The sequence below is a fragment of the Scyliorhinus torazame genome, chromosome 6 (assembly GCF_047496885.1).
Source record: "Scyliorhinus torazame isolate Kashiwa2021f chromosome 6, sScyTor2.1, whole genome shotgun sequence".
In the NCBI taxonomy this organism is placed as follows: domain Eukaryota; kingdom Metazoa; phylum Chordata; class Chondrichthyes; order Carcharhiniformes; family Scyliorhinidae; genus Scyliorhinus; species Scyliorhinus torazame.
In genome coordinates this window covers 286,908,448-286,926,299 of record NC_092712.1, presented here as the reverse complement: position 1 = coordinate 286,926,299, position 17,852 = coordinate 286,908,448, and the positions used below count along the sequence as shown (strand labels likewise).

The 17,852-nt window shown below is 45.8% G+C and overlaps 1 long non-coding RNA gene across 1 annotated transcript in view; it reads left to right on the top strand.

Moving 5' to 3' along the window:
- LOC140425813 (uncharacterized) overlaps window positions 1–7,916 on the top strand; it is a 43,944-nt gene extending 36,028 nt beyond the window's left edge. The window contains exons 2-3 of the long non-coding RNA XR_011948026.1: window positions 6,958–7,035; window positions 7,853–7,916. This is a non-coding gene — a long non-coding RNA (uncharacterized lncRNA). The remainder of the gene's footprint in view (window positions 1–6,957; window positions 7,036–7,852) is intronic.
- The last annotated feature ends 9,936 nt before the right edge of the window (window positions 7,917–17,852 follow it).

Below are 17,852 nucleotides of genomic sequence, written 5' to 3'. Positions count from 1 at the left end.
ACATTGGCTGGGACTAAATCCACTGCATTTGATAGTACACATGCCCTGGCGTGGTGCAATATTTATCACATGTAATTGAACACTGGCTGGAAAATAGGGTGGGTTGTCCGACATGCAGTTAGACAATGGGTTAGGAGATCAGTGCTGAGCAGGGTGGGAAGCCACCACAGGATCAAATGTAGTGGGAGATGAGTGTCGGGCCGTATGGACTGGGAATAGAGCAAGCCAGCTGGAGAAATCCCAAGGCATTTGCTTGGATCACTACTTTTGAGGGCCATAAATGCAATTTATCTATGATGTGAGGCATTGTCAATGCACTTTACTGCCAATAACAATCCAACTTTCAAATTGTAAATTTTCACCCCCTAGCTATTTATTATATATGAAACATTTTGCAATGTGCATTTATTTCATAGAATCATTGAAGGAGGTGATTCAGCCCATCGAGTCTCCAGCAAAGTTCCGAAAGATCACCCCACCCAGACCCACTCCACCGCCCCATCCACGTAACCCAACCTAGCCTTTGGACACTAAGGGGCAATTTAGCACGGCCAATCCACCTAACCCACACATCTTTGAACTGTGGGAGGAAATGGAACATCTGAGGCAACCCAAGCAGATACAGGGAGAAATTGCAAACTCTGCACCGGCAGAATCGAACTCGGGTCCCTGGCTCTGTGAGGCAGCAGTGCTAACCACTGTGCCATCGTGCCGCCGTATTTCTTCCTGAAAAGGGGGGGGGGGCGGCCACAAAGATCTTCACTTGGGAGAGGAGGTTAATGCCAATGCCCGAGAGGGAGGCATTGCCCATGGTTGAGGGATGTGGGGGACCCTCAAGCTCACTTCGAGATCAGTGTACCCTTTCAAAATGGCGCCCCAGTCTCTGAGGAGCCTGTCTTGCCAATGGGTTCAGCTCCCCACTGCTGAAAACATTTCTACGTGTGGGCTAGACCAGGGAGAAACTCTCCAAGGCCCCAACAAATGACTAAGGGCATGATATATCGGCCTTGCTGCGCCTTTCGTGAGATTCCGTTAGGAGTTGCGATCTGGATCGCACCCATTGAGGTCGGGACCCAGAATTGAACATTCAAATGAGCAGTTAGTCACATTTGAATATGTCTACACCAGATCTACCCAATGCCCGAACAAAGTTTAAGGGTACAATTCAACCAAATAGGAGCAAAGTCCTTCAGCAAACAAGAGGGGCCAGGAATATGAGTTGAAGAACAAGATCAGCCATGAAGATTCGGTGACAGCGCAGGCTCAACCCTCTAATTTCTCGCATTCTTGTGTGACACGCAGATTTCCTGTCCCTTGCCACCTTCAGGCCCTTTTAAAATTGAAAACTAACTGGAGGCATTGGGATCCTGAGATAACCTGTGGTACCATAATTTGAAAATCTTGTCCCTGGGTCATTTGTTTACAGAGAAGGGATGGTGGGAGGAGGGGGTAGGCAGAGCTAATGGCCTGCAAGCGATAGGGAGCTGACCCAGCTCATTCAAGGGGCTGGATTCTCCGTTTCAGTAGCTAAGTGCTGATGCCAGCGGACCATGTGTGGTGTTTTACAACCAAATATCTGTGTGAAACTATCACCGATTCAGGAACCGGCGAGGGGCCAGCAGCAGCGGCGGGTGAAACGCCTGGCTCCTCATCCGAAAAGGGACGGAGTCTCTGGCCGCGCATGCGCACGGCTGATGACCTGCTGCGGTCTTGTCGTACAACATGGCGTCGGCCGTGTGCGGACTCAACATGCCATCGGCGTCCACACAGTCCACCCCCTGGCCACCACCAGCAGTTCCCTAGCCCTCGTGGCAGCCCCCCTGGCGAGCGGCACGGATCCAGGCCGAGTGTGGCGGCGCTGTACGCCGTCCACAGCCGCCACACGGTGTTCCCGCACGGATGAGACCTCATGTGCCTGGCCATCGGGACCTCGGCCCATCGGGACGGAGCATCGCAGGATGGCCGGCCGATGACACCAGTTCCGAGGGGGCAGTGCCTGACTGACCAGTGTCAAACCGGCGGCGACCCCGATTTCGGTGCCAGAGTCGATACTCCACCTGATCGCCGATTACGATATCGGCGTCGGGTATGGCTGGTCCAATTCAGTTTCTGATCAACGGTTATCCCTAGGATGTTGATTGTGGGGGATCCCACGATGGTAATGTCATTGAATGTGAAGGCATTTAGTTACTTATAAAACAATCTACAAGTGCTATCTACATGTAAGCTGCAGCCTGAATCTGGCCATGTCCCCTGATTCATTTACATTTGCATTGGCCATGTTCTGCGTTAATTAACCAACTATTAGAGATTGTAGATTTACACGAACACAATTCTAGTCAAGAAAGATTGTCAGTAGTGCAACACAACTATCATTGCACAACAGAATAGCTCTGAAGCTGGAATTCACCAGGTATGAGCTGGGGTTGGCAGGAAACTGCCCGACCTTGGTAGTCTAAGACCTGGACGATTTTAACTCATCCTTCATGCCCATGATCAGTTCGCCTCCTGAAAGCAGGTGGCAAATGGCAACTGGTCAGCAGGCGGAATGAAAATGCCGAGTGGCAGGAGACTGCTGCCAGGGACCAAAGGAACGGCACCTGGCACTTGGCTCATTTGTGGTGAGCAAAAGAAGTATCTCCATCTGAGGGAATGTAGGGAATGAGGAGAGGTGGGAATGCCTGAACCTTCCTGGTGGAGGTCAACAAGCATTCTTTGCTGTCAAAGGTTGACAGCTGTACCAGATAAAAGTCTAAAAATGCAGCAAGATTGCCTAGAGTTGTGGAAATGCAGGGTATTATGCTGGGATTTTCCAAAAGAGCATTAGGTGGAGTGTAAAACTGGCTGTTTATTCAATATTACCTTCTTTGTGCATTCACACAAGATTAATTTCAGCTCCTTCATGTATTGCGGAGCAAGGAGTTTTTAAGTACATGTGGACTGAGCTGCTACGTTCTTCCTGTGTGAAAAGGATTTTTAAGAAGCACATGTGTAGAATGTTTGAAGACGGTAATGATACTGAGAATTTTATGCAATGTCAGGCCCAGTAGAGGCATGTCATATTCATAACTTTAAACATGGCTTGTAACCAGTGTAAAATTTTCTGGAACTGCCTTTTCTTTTTAAAATGGACATTAAAAAATTGCTAAGTTGGATGTGAGGGTCAGGTGATTTTTGCAATTTCTCCATCGATTCAAAGTATCTCACCTCACTGGAATGTTCCTAATTGAATGAGCGTAGATGGAGGGCCTACCTTGAATAGGCATACTGAAATGAAACCATTTGTAGAATTTGGACCTCCTATTGTTTGTGGACTTTACCCCAAACTTAAAATCTATGGGCCGGGATTCTCTGCCAGCATGATTCTCCGTTATGTCGGTGCCCGGGGGTTTCCCGACGGCATAGGGCTGCCCACAATGGGAAATCCCATTGACCAGCTGGCGTAACGGAGAATCCCGCCGGCCGGTCAGGGCAGAAATGTGGCGCGGTGGGGCGGAGAATCCTGGCCATGGACTCCTGGCAACGCTGTCTCTAAGCTAGATAATTAGCAGAAAAGATCTCCCGAAACCAGTTAATCTTCAATAGGTGTGAATGGGCACCATCCATTTCCATTGTGTGGCAATGGTTTTGAACTTCAAATCATTTTGGGTGAGCAAAAGAAGTATCGATCATGTGATCACTTGCTCAAAACTTTTCTCAGATAGGAATCTGATTACCCTGAGAACCAGGGAGAAATTGGTCAGTTGGCAAACCACATGGCTGGAAGCAGCAGCAACAAAATCAGCAAACTTAAAACTGGAAACCACAACATTGTAAGGTTTTCCAATCTTTCCCTTTCTAGTACAGATATCTGACCCCCTGGTAAAACTGTAAGTAACTAACTTGATCTGCTGAAAATCCATCTCTTCAAGAGAATCCTGCAATAATGCTGATATACAACTCCAGTTAGACTACCCTTCAGGAGTAAAAACATCTTCACCAACCTGCAATGCATGTTGTTTCCTAAAACAAACTAAACAAGTGAAATATAAACTACTCTTTAATTTACAACTGATAAAAATGCACTATTCTCTTCCATTGTATTTTTCTGGAGTCTGTGGGAGTGAGTTACATAGCGTGAGACTAACGGTGTTAATTTGTGAAAAAATAATCCCCTTTATTTAAAGCACGAAAGCTTGCTACTGGTTATTCAAATTGACCATTGACCACACACGCAGGGATTAAGAAACACGCACATCCTCCTTTTCAAAAACACACTGATTCTGAGCAGTAAGAAAAGGAAATCGGGATTTCAGTTCTCTCTCATCCCTGTCCATAACAGTAAACATGATTTCATAAAGATCCCACTATTGTGCATGTCTATATCAATCTTTTATATAACAGTAATTCTGCCAAACCCAATCATGCATTGTAAAGATCACTGTAGCTGCTGAATAAGCACCATGAACCTTCTCCGTGGATTTTACTAATGTCGGCTGGAAGCAAGGAAATGAAAACAGAAGAGAAGGGTTCAGCTGCTGAGCTCAAGTATACAAACCATGAGAAAACACACTAAAGTGATAAAAGAAAGTCTGCTACTCCGGGTTTGACATAATCATTATGTCATTAATTTTAACAAAGCAAATTGAGTAGATTTCCTGTTTAAATCCTTTGTTTGGATTACCAATATAGAATTTAGGACTTTCCTTAATTTCTGATTATCATCTGCCGATTCTTCTTTCAGTTTCAATTGTGTTCCAAAGGATTGCACTGTCCATGGTCATATTACTGTTTGCCTGTTATCCTCTAATCGTTAACTTGTTGCGGATGTGAGGTCCACTGTCTGTCTTTAGTGTTGCCTTGGGATTTTCAATTTCTGCGCTCATCAGTCTGAGATTTACTTTTCATTGAAACATAGAGGAAGGAAATCAAACAAATCCCTTGCAATCCCTGCCATGCATACATTTGCATAGCTAAGGATTGTGACTCGCTTCCAAATTTGTGCTCCCAGAATAAGCGAAAATCAGGTGCAATTCAGCTCCGGCCGGATTTTCCCAGTAATTTCATTGCAGTGTTAATGTAAGTCTACTTGTGACACTAGTAAAGATTATTATTACTTCCTATTTTTCTCTGCAGATAGCACTTAACTGTCTTTGGTGTGTTCTAGGAGCTGTCAATTATAGCTAGATGTTTCGAAACATATTGGTTAGTTTCACACGATTTTCAGTCAGCCCCAGGGTACTTCAAAGCCACACATCCATGATAGGAGATGAAACAATGCAGACAGCTCGTGTGTGTGTGGAAACTGTCAATCACAGCGTAGTGACTGCAAGGTCCACCGCATCAGTGACACGCTCGGTAAATACCTGCATTAATTTTGTGATTCAAGGGGCGAGATTCTCTGACCCCCCGCCGGGTCGGAGAATCGCCGGGGGCTGGTGTGAATCCCGCCCCCGCCGGTTGCCGAAGCCTCCGGCACCAGAGATTCGGCGGGGGCAGGAATCGCGCCACGCCGGTTGGCGGGCCCCCCCCCCCCGCTCGATTCTCCGGCCCGGATGGGCCGAAGTCCCGCCGCTAAAATGCCTGTCCCGCCAGCGTAAATTAAACCACCTACCTTACCGGCGGGACAAGGCGGCGCAGGCGGGCTCCGGGGTCCTGGAGGGGGCGTGGGGCGATCTGGCCCCGGGGGTGCTCCCACGGTGGCCTGGCCCACGATCGGGGCCCACCGATCCGCGGGCGGGCCTGTGCCATGGGGGCACTCTTTCCCTTCCGCCTCCGTCACGGTCTCCACTATGGCAGAGGCAGAAAAGACTCCCTCCACTGCGCATGCGTGGGAAGCTGTCAGCGGCCGCTGACGCTCCCGCGCATGCGCCGCCCGGAGATGTCATTTCCGCGCCAGCTGGTGGGGCACCAAAGGCCTTTTCCGCCAGCTGGCGGGGCGGAAATTCGTCCGGCGCCGACCTAGCCCCTCAATGTTGGGGCTCGGCCCCCAAAGATGCGGAGCATTCCGCACCTTTGGGGCGGCGCGATGCCCATCTGATTTGCGCCGTTTTGGGCGCCAGTCGGCGGACATCGCGCCATTTCCGGAGAATTTCGCCCCTGGCCACTGGACTGGAGAATCATGAGAGCCCAGAGAATATGGTGCCCGGTCCGTTAATAGGATGCAAATGAATATTAACAATCCCGGCGATTCTCCGGCCCAGCCTGGGCTGAGAGATTCCCACCCAGGATCTCTTTTCCTGGTAGACTACTCCAATGATATCAGTTGCTCTCACGGTTTGGGATTTTTATGTCTACTAATTTCTCAACTTTAATGTACCAGCCACTTCCATAAGCTGGCCTCATGTCCTCTGTGATCTGGAATGCATCTTTTTCAGTCCAATATCGAACTAAATGATGGCGATGCCCAGCGATCACAAAATAAAACTGTTACTCTGTACACCAGCTCCTGGAATGTATCACATGCCACCACACGCAGACTTAGATCAAGACTTGGGACCAAGCCAACATTTGGATTTATTCACATAAGGTAGGCGAATGAGCAGTAAACAGCACAAAAGCTGCTCGGCAGGTTCCGTCTAAACATTGACGTTAAAAGGTAAACCTGCGTCTTGTGCTGTGGAGCCTCAGAATTCATCCAGCTGTTCTACTACAGAACGCACAACTTAATTCACAAAGTTCTGCTCTGAATGAATTGTTGAAGATTGCACGCGGACAAGGTACATGGAGCCCAACGTAATTCTGTCATTGGGTACTCCTGTTCACCACACTGCCCACCAGTCTGAAAATAACTCTGTTCCCCTTTCCCAGTCCTGACACAGTTGCCAATCAAACCCCAAGCCATTGCCAGGCCCGAATCTTTGTCCTGTGTTGGTGGGTTGGATGTATCTCAGCAGATGTCTAACTATATGATCAAAGACTTTTGAAGTTATGATGAACCAAAGAGCAACAGATGACTACATCTTTCATATTTAATAGATCGAAGGCCATCCATTGAAGGTTACATGCCTGGCAGAGAAAGATATGTGGAAAACAAGTATATGCCATTATTAAAAGGTAAGTAGTGCAAAAAGTACCAATTAATCTATTGACTAACACGATTGTCAACTCATTCTTTGAATTTGCCGTCTTCCTGTTCAAAACACTCACCAAAAATATGAAAACGTTTTGCTGTCGGATATCTATTTTTGAACACTTGTAGGGGGAGATTTGTCAAACGAATGAGGCAACATTATTAAATAAACACAGGAAGAGGTGCTTCTTGGTAGGGATAGCAGCAAACTAAATGGCCATCACTTTTCCTGGCTGTGGCCAGCGAACGTGCGACCACGTGTTGTCCACAGAGAAAGGTCACAGTCTGAAAATAAAATTTGCGATTCATAATCTGTATACAACCGCCACTCATGAACAATGCAACACAGGCAGAGTTGATTGGCTACTGCTGCAGATGATTTGGAATTCACCACAGCATAAATGTTATCGGTTTTGCAGACATATTTTTATGTAGTAACTGCTTTTCGTAAAGTGACGACAATACTGATGAGCTAATATCGTCTGTCATTCCTTCACTGAGAAGTAATAGGAAAGTAGTAGAAGGGAATGATGAGGAACATGGGCAATGTGTGGGGATGGGCATGAGAAAGGGAGGGTGATAGGGCAGTGGTTAGCATTGCTGCCTCACAGCGCCGAGGTCCCAGGTTCGATCCCGGCTCTGGGTCACTGTCCGTGTGGAGTTGGCACATTCTCTCTGTGTTTGCGTGGGTTTCACCTCCACAGCCCAAAGGATGTGCAGGTATAGGTGGATTGGCCACGCTAAATTGCCCCTTAATTGGAAAAAATGAATTGCTTACACTAAATTTATTTTTTTTAAAAGGGAGGGTGATGAGCAGAGTATAAAATTCGGAGCTGGAGAAGGGCGATGGAAAAAGAGAGGCGGCTTCCCAACAGGGAGAGAAAATTGCGGATGAAATTGCAGATGACCAGTTCGGACCACTTTATCATGCCTGCTGGTAGCCTGTCACAGAGCCCTCAACAGAGAGCTGGGAAACGGATTATTTACTCATCTCCTTTATTAGGGTAATAAAACACAGCACAAATCAATTGAAGGAAAAACAAAATTTAAAGAAAAACGGAAAAATGGTGCTAGGAATAAAAAGAACCCCCCCCTCCCCGGAAGGTCAGTTTTAAATAACAGGTTTTTTAAAAGTGTTTACTGAGGCACATTAGTACTGATTCCCTTATGAAGAAGAGTGCATCCTTAACAGTGTTTTAATGTAAAGAGATAGTATATTGTCAGCGCTGAATGTCTTGGGTTACCTGAAACTTTGAAGCACCTGCTGTTTACAATCTGTCGTGATCAAACAATCCTGCCTTCAAGCATCTGCTGTTCTATTTACACAGTTTATGCTTTTGGGAATATGTGAAAACCTGGTTATCAAAAGGGTTACCTTACACGAGAGTCAGTGAATAATTCCGGAAGACCTGCTGCTCGCTGGACTGCAAATTTCTAACACTTGGAGTTAATATATTTTGCCCAGGCGCTCATCTGCCTGGGAGAACATATAAACCCCTTCATTGTTAGATATTCTAAAGAGATAGGAATATTCTTAAATGGATCATTTTAACATTGATGTAATTTCACAACAAATTCTTCAAAAGAAAAGAAAGCTATTTTCACGAAGGTTTCCATGCAAAGGAGGACTCAGAGCAAATTCAACGCCTGGTAGTACATAATTGCGGTACAAAGATGTTTCTTGAATTTAGTGACCATATAAATGGAGAGAATTAGAGCAACGTTTGACAATATGTAGTACAGTTGTTAACATCAGTTTAGAATAAGATTTGCGATAAAGATGACTCTGACTTAAACATTGGAAACTGTTTTTACCTTTTGTGTGGGATACACTGAAATTGATCACGTTTTCAGGTCTGATGAGTCATTATCAAAACTCTTCAACGGCACTAGCCATGACGTACTCCTTAGAAAATGCACAACTGCCCATGAACAGTTCACAGATGGTGGCACGTTTTGAGGGGTCATTGTCTTGGATATGAGGAAAAAGAGCAGCAGCTCTGTTTCAATTTTGATGCAACAATGTTGCAAGCAGTGATATATTTTGTAGTAAATTAGCTCTGCGTATTACAGTATTTGACGAAAACTGAAATCGTTCAGTGAAAAATTAAAGATATATATAAAAGGCGGCACGATGGCACAGTGGTTAGCACTGCTGCCTAACAGCGAAAGGAACCCGGGTTCAATTCAGGTCTTGGGTCACTGTCTGTGTGGAGTTTGCACTTTCTCCCCGTGTCCGCGTGAGTTTCCTCCGGGTGCTCCGGTTTCCTCCCACTGTCCAAAGATGTGCAGGTTAGGTGGACTGGCCATGAGTAAAAATTGTCAGGGCGGCACGGTGGCGGAGTGGTTAGCACTGCTGCCTCACGACGCCGAGGTCCCAGGTTTGATCACGGCCCCAGGTCACTGTCCATGTCGAGTTTGCACATTCTCCTCGTGTCTGCGTGGGTCTCACCCCACAACCTAAAGAGATGTGCAGGGTAGGTAGATTGGCTATGCTAAATTTCCTCTTAATTGGAAAAAATATATCATTGGGTACTCTAAATTTTTAAACATGATTAAAAATTGCCATTCGTGTCCAGGGATGTACAGGTCAGATGGGGTTACGGGGATAGGGTAGGGGAGTGGGCCTAGATAGGGCGCACTTTCAGAGGGTCGGTGCAGACTTGATGGGCCAAATGGCCTCCTTCTCACTATAGAGATTCTTTGATTTGATATTCAAACCAGATCAAAGGATAAAATGTGGCACTGAATAAGGCTAATATGCATTCTTTAAAAACTTCAATTAAACCAACCTTTGGTCATTCTACCAAATTAATGACTTTGCAAAAATAATTGCTGGCTGAACAACGGGTTTATATCCCATCCTGAAGCATAGCATCAACAACCTTCCTGAGGTTTAAACATCTGAAAAGCCACGCTCTTGATGTGCACAATTACACGTGGGTAATGAGACATGGTGCACTTCTAGTTATAGCTTTCTGTTTCAAAATGTTGGAAATGGCCTTTAATATTATCCACTTTCCAGACTTATTCCCCTGTCGCTTATAGTCAGAGCAGTGGGAATGAGGCTGAGCTGACATTTTTCCTGGGTCATGCATAGGCCATGCACTTGCATCTGCAGGTCAGATAACAGATGCCATGCGTGAAACGATTATTTGAAAGGTGGCGAAAGGGGAGAAGGTTAAACAGTGATTCATACAAATGTTGACAAAATGTAGCAGCATTCAGAACAGATGCTGGCTATTCATAAATTGCGAGTTCAAACTTTGGAAATTAAACTCTTCTTAAGCTGGTATTAAACTTTTATGTTTGTGACAGTCAATAGATATTAAATAAAAAGTAATAGCCAACAACACATAAATGGAATTAGTGACTACACGCAGCAACCATTAGAAAGTCAGTGACAGTGTTTTTGTTTTAAGAGCTTTTATGTAATGAAGTAACCCTTGCCTAAAAGTGTTGTTGCACCAGGAAATCCTATTATGTTGACTGCATGTGAAATCAGATACCACGGGCCCTTGTGGTCACTGATAGAAAGTGGAAAATCCTCCCAGCATACAAAAATGTAAAGGACTCCGCAGGTTTGATGTTGGCGTGAAAACAAAAGCAGCTTCCCACCAATTCTAAAGTTGGAATGTAAAGGATCACAATTCGACTGCAGTTCTCTTCACATTTTAATGGAAGGAAAATCATGGGTGTGGAAGTGTGCAATTATGCATTATGTACGTTTGACAGGGGCCAGGAGGGGTGCAATACAATTGTTACCCGTAAATCAGATGTTGAGGCCTAAACCAACTTGTCAGCTAAGCAGACTGAGAAATCCTCCGCTGAGAAATTTCATGCACCAGTTCGTTCTGATGCCAGACTGAGTCTTCGATTTTATATACGTACAGTACTGGTGACAACCTGAAACAGTATTCACCAATTCTACAGTTGGACTGTGAATAAACCCTAAAGGCTTTTCATACCTCTCCTTCATCCTCCCAATTACCCCAACCAAAAAAAACTAAATGAATGAGACCCTTGAATTTTGTCGGTGTAGGAGAGGCCTCACTACATGCCCAAAAGCCAGGGGCAACTGCGCCGCAGACTGGTGTGGGACACCAATTAACATTTTTAGCTGCCAGGGTTCCAACTGCTTTGAAGGGGACAGGCACCTGCCACCCCCTCCACCCCCCCACCCCCCCCCCCCCCAAGAGCTGCCAGTCACCTAGAAGGCTGACAGCAATCTCAGCAGCATCAGCAGGAGTGGTGGCCACTGTCAGCATGGTGCCTAGCATAGAGGATTGCCATGAAAGCAGACTTCCCACCCAACCAAATTGAACAGTGGGGGCACCGCGACTAGTCAGGCAGGCCCTGGGAGGGGGGGAGGCGGGTGCTAGTGTGGGGAGAAGTGGTTTCTCGCAGGGAAGGTCTTTGTCGCCAACAGGGAGCAATTCCATGGCCCTCTCAATGTACGAATAAGATGGCCACCTCCAAGCCTGCAGGATTCACCATGTGCCGTCTCTCCAGGTGGCCGAGGAGCCCAACCACTGCTGGTAAAATAACAGTAGCAGCAGGAAGAGGCCCTTGGGTGGCCAATTCAGTGACTCGATTGATCTCTGGATGGGACGGGCATGCTCCACCTTTCCCAACACTGGCAAAATGCCATGGCTGCCCATCCCTGGAGAAAAAAAATCATTCATGGGATGAAGGCATCGCTGGCTGGGCCAGCATTTATTGCCCATCCCTAATTGCACATGAGGGGGTAGTTAAAAGTCAACCACAATGTTGTGGATCTGGGGTCACATGTAGGCCAGACCAGGGGTGCAATTTAACAGCCTTGTCATGCCCGAGATTCACTATGCTCGAAAAGTCTCGTTAGATTTAATAGAGTTTCGCGAGACGTCACAATCTGGATCTCGCCCTCACTGGGCATGATCCAGATCAGCATATTTAAATGAGCCATTAGGCTCATTGAGATATACATTAGCGGGATTCTCCCAGTGCCCAGGACCTAACAATCGCTCCTGGGAGATACTAAGTGCTGAGTTGCGAAGAATAACTCCCCGACTCCCCAAAAAATGGCAAAGTGCCGTTAATCTCTGCAGCCACCGAGAAACATGCCACTTAACGCACACAAATCCCTACATAGATTTTTTTTTCTGGCTAAATCGTGCCCCAGGTAAGGACGGCAGATTTCCTTCCCAAAAGGACTTTAGTGAACCAGATGGGTTTTTCCAACAATCATAAGAACATAAGAACTAGGAGCAGGAGTAGGCCATCTGGCCCCTCGAGCCTGCTCCGCCATTCAATGAGATCATGGCTGATCTTTTGTGGACTCAGCTCCACTTTCCGGCCCGAACACCATAACCCTTAATCCCTTTATTCTTCAAAAACTATCTATCTTTATCTTAAAAACATTTAATGAAGGAGCCTCTACTGCTTCACTGGGCAAGGTATTCCATAGATTCACAACCCTTTGGGTGAAGACGTTCCTCCTAAACTCAGTCCTAAATCTACTTCCCCTTATTTTGAGGCTATGCCCCCTAGTTCTGCTTTCACCTGCCAGTGGAAACAACCTGCCCTCATCTATCCTATCTATTCTCTTCATAATTTTATATGCTTCTATAAGATCCCCCCTCATCCTTCTAACTTCCAACGAGTACAGTCCCAGTCTACTCAACCTCTCCTCGTAATCCAACCCCTTCAGCGCTGGGATTAACATAGTGAATCTCCTTTGCACACCCTCCAGTGCCAGTACGTCCTTTCTCAAGTAAGGAGACCAAAGCTGAACACAATACTCCAGGTGTGGCCTCACTAACACCTGCATAACCTCCCTAGTCTTAAACTCCATCCCTCTAGCAATGAAGGACAAAATTCCATTCGCCCTCTTAATCACCTGTTGCACCTGTAAACCAACTTTCTGCGACTCATGCACTAGCACACCCAGGTCTCTCTGCGCAACAGCATGTTTTTAATATTTTATAATTTAAATAATAATCCCTTTTGCTGTTATTCCTACCAAAATGGATAACCTTACATTTGTCAACATTGTATTCCATCTGCCAGACCCTAGCCCATTCACTTAGCCTATCCAAATCCTTCTGCAGACTTCCAGTATCCTCTGCACTTTTTGCTTTACCACTCATCTTAGTGTTGCCTGCAAACTTGGACACATTGCCCTTGGTCCCCAACTCCAAACCATCTATGTAAATTGTGAACAGTTGTGGGTTTTCATGGCCACTATGAGACTTTTAATTCCGGATTATTATTGAATTCAAATTTCACCATCTGCAGTGACGTGATTTGAACCTGGGACCCTAGAACATTACTCTGGGTCCCTAAATTACTTGTCCAGTGACTATGCCACCAGCTACCCAATTCTGGGATCAAAGCATCTTAAAATAATGAAACATTGTGGTTGATTTTAACTCGGCGAAGCAACATGTGACTTGTAAAGGCAACTGAGCATTACTTTAAAAGGACGCTGATGAAACACTGTGCAAACGTTTAAATTGCAATCTGTTATTACATTAGCTATCAGTTCAACGTTACATAGATTAGAGGTTTTAGAACAGATTGGCGATGTAAAAAGATAATAATACAGTCAATCCCGTCAAAGCACATTTCTGTTTATTTCATAGAATTTACAATGCAGAAGGAGGCCATTCGGCCCATCGGGTCTGCACCGGCTCTTGGAAAGAGCACCCCACCCTAGGTCAACACCTCCACCCTATCCCCATAACCCAGTAACCCCACTAAGGGCAATTTTGGAAACTAAGGACAATTTATCATGGCCAATCTACCTAACCTGCACATCTTTGGACTGTGGGAGGAAACCGGAGCACCCGGAGGAAACCCACGCACACACGGGGAGGATGAGCAGACTCCGCACAGACAGTGACCCAAGCCGGAATCGAACCTGGGACCCTGGAGCTGTGAAGCAATTGTGCTATCCACAATGCTACCGTGCTGCCCCGCAAGATACAAGATAGAATTTACATTAATATTGTTACACCCCGGTGAGGTGAAGTGAGCTGGCTCTCCTTTTGCTCAGCCCCTCTGTTGGTCGCAAAAAAGGTTTTTACAATTTATTTCCCCGTAAAAGTCTTTTCCAATCCAAATGTGTTTATTTGTTAACAAGCAGTCAATCCAACCAAATTTTCTAGAGTCAAAAATGGAGTAAGTTTATTAATTACTAAACCTGAGAAAATGTAATAAAGTTGCGAAGATGCACACAGGTATCAGAAGTAGGAAAGTTAGTGTCCAATAGGAAGTTAAAAGATATATGATGAAGTCCTTTGTTTGTCTTTGAGGTGTAGGTTATTGAATGTTGCAGCGGTTTGAGGTTAGGTGGCTTCCTATTAAATTCGGGAGTTGACTTTGTTCAGGTTCAAGGCAGCATGGTGGCACAGTGGTTAGCACTGCTGCCTCACAGTGCCAGGAAGCCGGGTTCAATTCCAACCACGAGTGACTGTCTGTGTGGAGTTTGCACATTCTTCCCGTGTCTGCATGGGTTTCGTCCGGGTCCTCTGGTTTCCTCCCACAGTCCAAAGATGTGCAGGTTAAGTGGATTGGCCATGCTAAATGGCCCACAGTGTCCTAATGTAAGGTGGGGTTACGAGGATTGGGCCTAAGTAGGGTGCTCTTTCGGAGGACAGATGCAGACATGATCGGCCAAATGGCCTCCTTCTGCACTGTACGGATTCTATGAGGTCTGCACTCTTTTGAATACACCCTTTTAGCATCAGAGAGAAATCGGGAGAGAGAGATCCAACAGCGTATCAGATGACTTGTCATATTTCTTTCGCCGTCTGCTTGGTTTTTCTCATTCTGCTTGGTAGAAATAGTTTGTAAGCTCCTGTCTGTATATTCCCAGTAGGAAAGTCCATTAGCATGTCTTGTATTCATTGATGCAGACCAGTAATCCCATTTTCTGATCTTTGCATTTCTGAAACATTTGACACATTTCAAGGTATAGGGCAATAGGGTTATTTCATCCACCACAAGGGTTTTAATTGATGAGTTTCTGATCCAAGTCCAGAACTTTGCATCTTAAATGCCTTCCTTTCAAGAGAGTCCCTATTTGAAGTGCACCTTGACAACGTGGCCGGGATTCTCTCACCCCGGGGCCCAGCTGGAGAATAGCCAGGACCGACATGAATCGCGGCCCTGATGCCGGTCTACCGATTCTCCGGAGCGCGAGCACCATTGTACGGCGCCAGTTGGGGGCCGCTCTACGGCGCCCCCCCCCCCCCCAGTGATTCTTGGCCCAGAATGCGCCGAGTGGCCAAAGCCGAGTCCCGCCGGTGCCGTCCACACCTGCTCTTACCCGGCGGGACCTCAGAGTGGATGCATCTGGGGGTGGCCTGTTGGGGGTAGCGGGTGGGGGGGGGGGGGGGCCTCCGCTGTGGCCTGGCCCGAGATCAGGGCCTACAGATCGGCAGGACGGTCTCTCGGGCTGGGGGCCTCTTTTGTTTCGTGTCGACCCTGTAGCCCTTTGCCATGTTGCACCGGGGCCGGAGCAGAGAAGGGAGCCATCGCGCATGCGTGGCAATCGCGACGGTCCCACTGCGCATGCGTGCATTGGCGCCGGTGCCACTGCGCATGCGCGGACCCCGCAGCGCCCATCTGACGCCAGGATCAGCAGCCAAAGCGGCGTGGGTCGCTCCAGTGCCATGCTGGCCCCCTGTAGGGGTCAGAATTTCAGCTCCTGAGGCCGTGTTGATGCCGTCGAGAAACGCGACGGCGTTTACCACGGCGTCAACACTTAGCCTCAGGATCAGAGAATCCCGCCCCATATGTGAGACAAGTGGAATGATTTTAAGAAATAATCGGAAGCTGGAATGATTATGTTTGCAGGCATGGAGGGGGTGGGGGGGAGGGGGAGTTGTGAGGACGGGCTGCTGGTGGGCATTGTGGTGCTGTAGGATTTGATTGGCGGCTCCGAGGTGCGCCATCTGGTCTTCTTGATCTATATCTATTTCGGGCTCTTATGCCCTGTTTGTGAGCTAACACTTTTTCTTAAGCAGGTGATCTTTATGTTCATATTTCTTTTACCAAGCTGCCTGTCAATTCTTGCCCCTGAACCAAAAAACAAACTGCTTGTGCCAGTGTTTATAGATAAAATCCATTAAATGCATGTTTTAACTGCAAACTTTGAATATAATGGTAGTGAATCAACAGAACAATTTCAAGCAGATGACATTTTTCTTAGTGTGATCCTTCAGAATTTAGTTTGGCAAACAGGACAAAAATAGTATTAAATATTTCTAAATTTGGAATAATGTTCAAATGAATGATACTGCCATTCTACTCATGTATAGCGAATGTGAAATAATTCATATGGTGTAAAAACTGCAACATACAATTCTTTTTCACATGCGACTTAAATTTCTGTAAAGGGAATTAACTTGCTGATTACTTCAGCTCTAATGGATTTAACCCATTGATTAAAAGTTTTACATGAGGGATTAATCAATTCATATTCCATTGCAAGCAATAACTGCCACAAAATATTGCAGTCGTCTTTGCTATGATGCAGTGCTACAACAATTGGGCTGCAATGAGATAAAGACACAAGCAAGCTTGAACTGCCATGTTGAAAATGTGTTTTTGATTTTCCAGACAATGATTAGAACTTGCATGGTTTCATTAAAACCAACCTGTTCTGTAAAGGTTCTCAACATTAAACAGGCTCCATGGAATTTTTGACACCTGTGAACATTACTTTTATTTTATGTCAGTAATGGACGTCCAACATGTACTTACAATTTCTTTCCCTCCCAAAATAAGGCATTGGAGAAAAATTTAACCATATTTTTTTTGAGAGAGGTTTCTAATATGCCAATTCCTGCAACATAACATGGTTCCCAGAACTTCATTAATTGATGCATCCTTTCTTATGATATCAATCTAATATGAGAAATGTAATGAGCCTTAAAGGATGCTAGGAATGTAGTTCCAACCGAGGCACTAGCTGGACTCATTCAAGGCCAAATGCTGAAATTGAGACGATAATGGGGTTGGTATTCTGGAAGAATGAAATCAAATAGGACGAGGGCCGTCTGTACTGAACACAAAGTTGTGATCTTTGGCCCTCACACAGCCTTTGTCGATATTTACTCTCACACAAACAAGCTGTTTCACCCATGTGTGGGAAGATAAATAAATCCAATTGGATTATTAACAATCAGAGGCAATAGGTAATAAATCTATTTTCAAACACATATTACAGTATCTGTCATGATTAGATTTTACTGAACATGTTACGGCAGCAGAGCGCATCAACACATCGCTTAACACAGCTTTCATATCACTGCAGCTACTTATTTTAAATAAAGAAGTCAAAGGACTGAAATCTTGCTATTATTTTGTATTGAAAACTGGCGCAATGCCAATGGTTTTCAGCATTTGTCTTTGTGTGTGAGCACAAAAACCTGTATTATCTACCACCGGCACCACTTTTTTTTTTGAAAGCGCATTCAAATATTTAGGCCAAAATACTAATTTTTTTTTTAATGTTCACAGTGGAGTCCTATTCTTTGAGCAAGGAATGTTCTTTCATGTCAGCTCACACAAAAAAGCAAGGGTTCAGCTTTTTTGTCTGACAGTCAGACAGCCGAAAGATAATGATAAGCTGAACCTCATTAATGTTAGTAATAGCTAAAAGGTCCTCGGGGTCATCGAGCACAGAGAAGGGAAAGTGCTCAGAAGTTTTCGGAAGGAGCTGAACTCCTTGACAACTGGCAGCTGCCTGCCAGGGAATGCCACAGCGTGGAAGTGCTGGCTTAGCCTTTACCTTTGACCCAGGTGAAGG